The 5,618-nt window shown below is 43.6% G+C and overlaps 1 long non-coding RNA gene across 1 annotated transcript; it reads left to right on the top strand.

The window, feature by feature from the left end:
* The first annotated feature begins 1,439 nt into the window (after positions 1-1,439).
* On the top strand, positions 1,440-4,060 carry LOC132461295 (uncharacterized). The gene is made up of 3 exons (XR_009526597.1): positions 1,440-2,267; positions 2,426-2,522; positions 2,958-4,060. It is a non-coding gene; the product is annotated as an uncharacterized LOC132461295 (long non-coding RNA).
* Positions 4,061-5,618: the final 1,558 nt, after the last annotated feature.

The raw sequence follows: 5,618 nt of genomic DNA, 5'->3' as shown, positions 1-5,618 counted from the left end.
GGGGAAGACCCAGGACTAGGTGGCGAGATTATATCTCAACACTGGCCTGGGAACGCCTCGGGATCCCCCCCGTCAGAGTTGGTCAATGTGGCCCGGGAAAGGGAAGTCTGGGGCCCCCTGCTTGAGCTGCTCCCCCCGCGACCCGACCCCGGATAAGCGGACGAAAATGAGATGAGATGATGAGATGAGATTATTTGTGCCATTACTTTGTAACACGGAAGCTGTAGATCTATATTTTTTAAATAATTGCAAAGGCCTTTTTACCACTTCCATGACTGGTCTGGAGTGCATCGGTGTCTCCTCCGCCACTTATGCCCGAAATGGAGGGAGACCCGATGAGACCAGCCACTCGCTCCTCAAATGCGGTCAGTTCAAGGCTAGGGTCCACCCGGCCTCCTCCCGTTTCTTGCTTGGCCTGCTTCACAGCCGCAACACGTTATTTGGTGCCGAGCTTCATGTCGGACCATTTTTTCTTCACCTTATTCTGAATAAAATAACTTTAACGCAATGCAAACAATAGCATATATGTGAAATGTTTTAAGCTGGATAACAGAAATTTTACATTTAATTGATTATTTAGCCTAATTAATTTAATTAACAAACCTCTTCCGTAGCCCGATGAACATGCAACATCAACAACACTATTCACTGCAACATTTATTTCCTTCCATATAGCATTATTTTGCTTGCCTTTAATGCCAGCCTTTAGGCTACCAAACAATACCAGACGGTTCGCATCCACCATTGACACGAGCGTCTCCATTTCGGTCTCGGAAAAATTCCTCTCTTTTTTTTTACCGTTTGACGTTTCTCCATGTCGTAAAAGTTAGGGGCGAGACTTCTGAAGACGTGCTTTTATATGGGCGTGTTACGTTAATTACGATCGATCTCAGCCGCCGTATTTATCAACACCAAGATCCTTTGTACGCTGGGATTGGTGTGATACGAAAGTTTCGTGAATCTCACGTTGGTCCTATCGTAAAATGAATCATGCGTTCAGATTTGCGCTAATTTCTACGTTAGTTTGATAAATGAGGGCCAGTGGCTGGGTGGCTGTCATAGGCTACCAATGCCCATACATTTTGCTGTATGGTGTGTTAATCTTTCCCTCTCTTACTGCAGTGTCAGATTTAGTTAATTTGGAAGTAGCAGTTCAGGCGAACTGCTACTGTTCCCAGAAGAAAAACGATGAGCTTCACACCCTGCAGGTTACAGTGCTAGGAAGTCAGGCCTGAGTCTGAAATCAAACTCTATCTCGCTTTTCATAGTCTTTTGTGAATCAATGGGACTGTTACTTAGGCCTAACTTTCTGACCACTTTAATTAGATTTACATTTTGTGATTCAAACAACAAGCCCATCTCGTAATATGTAGCATAATGGATAGCCTAGAGCAGAGTTCTTTAACAGGGGGTCCGCGACCCCTAGGGGTTCCGCGGAGGTACTGCAGGGGGGGGGGGGTCGCAAACGTTTTTGTTGATTAGACATTTTTTTTATATTCCCCCCCCTAATTGTTTCCACAAATCGAAATGTCTTTAACTACACATTAACATGAATCCAACACATTAGCCGCGTTTACATGGACACTTTTGATCCGATGGAGAGAGCTTTTCTCTGCCTGCTCCTTCAATTAAGAAGAAGGATGGTTTAATATGAAACACAATTGTATACAATATATAAGTAGGGGGTCCCCGCTCCATCTCTCCGTCAGTTTGGGGGTCCTTGGCCGGGAAAACGTTGAAGACCCCTGGCCTAGAGCATGGTTTCAGACCTTCACAGATTCAGTTGCATGTTCAGGCTGTGTGTTTTTATTATTATTGTTTCTTGTTTCTGTTTCAAAATGCTCTCTTTCTCCAGATCTGCTGTTGCAGATGATAATGTTTTGTTTCATGTCTGCTGTTGCAGATTGTCATGTTTTGTTTTATATCTGCTGTTGCAGATTCTCTGTTCTCATATTTTGTTCCTTAATCCACTGATGTTAATGTGGTAAACTGTGTTCTCACAATTTACCTTGTGTAAAGCAAGGTGTGTGTATATATATATATATTCCCTGAAGTATGTTCTCCATGTCTAGATTGTGCTGAGTGCTGCCACACCTGTGGAATTGAATGGATTCTCCTGTTCATGTGCTGCTGGAGAGGCGTTATGCAACCACGTGGTTGCACTCCTCTTCCAGACACATCACTACCACTTCACAGGGGAGAAAAGCGTGCCAACACCTCTGTCGTGCATCAGTGTTCTGCAGTCGTGGCACCGACCAAGGACACAGGTTAATGTGTATCCCTCAGGCCTAGCCAAACATCCTGTATAGTTTACTCAATAATAGTATTTTAAGTTCTAGTTTATAGACAGACGTGACTAACACTGACTTAAGTGTTGCTACACTGATAATATGATTTATGTGCTGACATTTTCTTTTTGCTCCAGGGGATTCGCCCGGAACCCACTGACCAACTTGTGGTCAGAAAACCCAAGGCAGTTGGACGCACTAGCGTTAAATCAACGCTGTATCGAGCCTACCCAGGTAACGTTGTTTATCATTTTATTAATTAGGACAGAAATATATGCTCTATAAATTCAAGAGGTGGCGCACACAGGTCCTTTGTTAAATCACCAAAGGGTATTGAAATAGACAACGAAGGGCCGAAGCCTGAAATGTTTGGAAATTATTATGCATGTTATTTTAATTACCACATATCTTTTTTTGCTATTTCAGTACACTTTGGTGATGTAACAAAGGACCTGTGTGCACCTCCTCTTTTGAATTTGTAGACTGTCTTCATTGTTTTATACACCCTCCAATAGACAAACCGACACAGCCTAGTTGCAGATGCCATTCCAGCCTTCCCGGTATAACAATATGGCCATAATATGAAAACCTGCAGATTATGTATTATATTTGACACTGACATGTGTAAAATATTTAAAGATTAATGTTTCCTGTTACTTGTGTTCGTAGGACCCCTTCCTGACCCTGCGGTGCTGTCTGTCGGAGATGACCTGCGAGACCTTCTACCTCAACCGGGAATTTGCAAGATTGTATGTGACCTGGCCGACCTTACTTTAGTGGACTCTAAGTTTGGACCAGTCCCTCACGGTTCTGTTCTTTCATAACAGTGCCCCCCAGAAATATCCCAAGAAATTATTAAGCACCCAGAAGCCCCCTCATTCCCACAACTCCCCTTGTTAGGCTATACATTTGAACGACCCCTACAATTTGTTTCCACATACCTCCAGTTCCATCACCTTCAGACTTTAGAAGTCACCTCTGAATTGGCCACTTTAATTGAAGAGCACACAAGGGGGCAGTCAGAGAATCCTATGGGGAAGGAAGTCCTGCTGCCCCGTATAACTTCCAGTAGGTTTGGTGAAGTGGTTACTCTGAGAGGGGAGTCCTTTGCTCAGGCTCTCGCACTGAGGATCATAAAGGGGGGAAGGCAAACACCTGACATGAAAAGGGGTCTCGACCTCGAGCCAGCAGTGTTGCAACAGTATAGTGACATGTGTAATGTTAATGTCTATCCTTCTGGATTTGTTGTCCATCCTGAGGCGTTTTACGTCGGGGCTAGCCCTGATGCCACGGTGTATGATCCCACTGCAACCCCCCCCCCTTTGGCTTAGCTAAAGTCAAATGTCCAAATGTGGACAGTATAACAGAGGTCAAGCATGTGAAGTTTGTGAACGGTAAGGCCAAACTTAAAAACACCCAAATACTACAGGCAAGTGCAAGGCCAGATGGCCATCACTGGTTTGTCGTGGTGCGATTTCATTAAGTCAACAAAAAATGACCCGACAGTGGAAAGAATTTGGCATGATGAATCATTCATTAATGAGATGAAAGTTAAACTAGATCTGATTTATTTTAACACATACATTGACACATACCTCCTGAATGCCAAGTAAATATGGCCGAGGGACACACACACCCCATTTCATTTTCATTTCTTTCTGTTAAATGTATATATGTACATTTTAATTTTAATCAAAGAATTGGAAACGAACATTCCTGAACATTTGTTTAAGGTAACACACAGAACATCTTTCTGTTAAATGTAAATATCTATATATGTAAAATTACATTTTAATCAAAGAATTGGAAACGAACATTCCTGAACATTTGTTTAAGTCAACACACAGAACATTTCTTTCTGTTAAATGTAAATATGAATATATTAGTGCTGTCAAGCGATTCAAATATTTAATCGCGATTAATCACATTAAAGAGCCCATGCTATTAAAATCACATTTTTCCTATCGTTTGTTAAATAACATAGGTCTGAATAAGTTTGTGAGCTGTGGTAAGTTTGAAATCTATGCAGTTTGTCTGCTGAATGCAATAGGCAATGAAAGGAAAAAGGCAGAAGAAATGAGCCGATCTGGATAAGGTGACACTGTGACGTAGCGTTGTCAAATTATTATTCATGGCCCTGCCCACTTGGTTGGTTCGTAACCACCCACAAGAATTCTGAAGGAGTCGTGATTGAGCTAGTGCTAAATGATAATACCTGTACATTAGTTGCTGAGTTCGTAGTAACAGGCTAGTTACAGAATTTTTAATGCAATGGCAGAACGACATCGAAGTACATGAACTGCGACATGCTGCCTGCCGCCGGTTGCCGCGAAGCACCACCGCCTGGCAGCGGGCAGCCGGGCGGTGGTGCCTCGCGCCGGCAGCAGGCAGCGCGCGATTCTGTCTACTACAGATTGATGTGGAAGTGGAAGAACCAGAGACGTCGGAGAACCCGACGAAGTCCTTTGTGATTCATTATATCGTCTGGAGGTGCACACAGCTTTTGGCCGTGATAATATGTATTATTTGATATAGATATCTATGTATTATATGATATTATTTAGATATAGAGCTCCAGGACTGTAACGCAAGTGTTGTACACTTCCTTGTTATTTGGATAACCGTTCTGCTGTTGGTGTGATGGCGCATAACACGTCGGACTCTCGTCTCTGGTATTTCTACAACGAGACTCGTAGTGGGGGTTATCTCAGCCATGGTCGAGAATGAATTGGGGGAAAGGAACTTTGGCTTTGACTCCCTGAAGTAGGCATGAACCACGACATGGAGGAGAAAGGGATTGTTGACCGCGGTCATCTCGTGCCCGAGCCTCGCTGCCGATGGACCACCGCCTCGGCTTCAGGAGGCGGTGATTAGCGCTGACCGCTGCCGAGGCGGCGGGAAGCAGGGCTCAAGCGGGATACATTCGCGGCCAACAATCCCCTTCTCCTCCATGTCGTGGTACTTCAGGGAGTCAAAGTGGACAGAGAGTGTACGTCTAATTCTCAACACGGGCACGAACACACACACACACACTTGACTAAGTACACTGTATGAGGTATAAGTTTGACTAAATCAATACCAGCGAAATTATTTAGGCTAAAAGCCCACTGCAAACACAGTAAACAACACATATAGGCCCTAAAGCTACTAAAGATAAAAATTGTATTTGTTTTTCACTCACCGTTTGACTTCTTTACGGGAAAAGTATTAGTCCTTGTATAACGTGCGCTTCATAAATTCACCTCTTGTGACCGTTCAAGCCCACAGCAACAGTCTTGCTTGGTAAAGTGCACTGCTGGAACTTAGCCTACATCGTCTTTTATTTTTGGT

This window comes from Gadus macrocephalus, chromosome 7, assembly GCF_031168955.1.
Source record: "Gadus macrocephalus chromosome 7, ASM3116895v1".
In the NCBI taxonomy this organism is placed as follows: domain Eukaryota; kingdom Metazoa; phylum Chordata; class Actinopteri; order Gadiformes; family Gadidae; genus Gadus; species Gadus macrocephalus.
The sequence above is the reverse complement of the archived record's forward strand: the minus strand, read 5'-3'. Positions and strand labels throughout refer to the sequence as shown.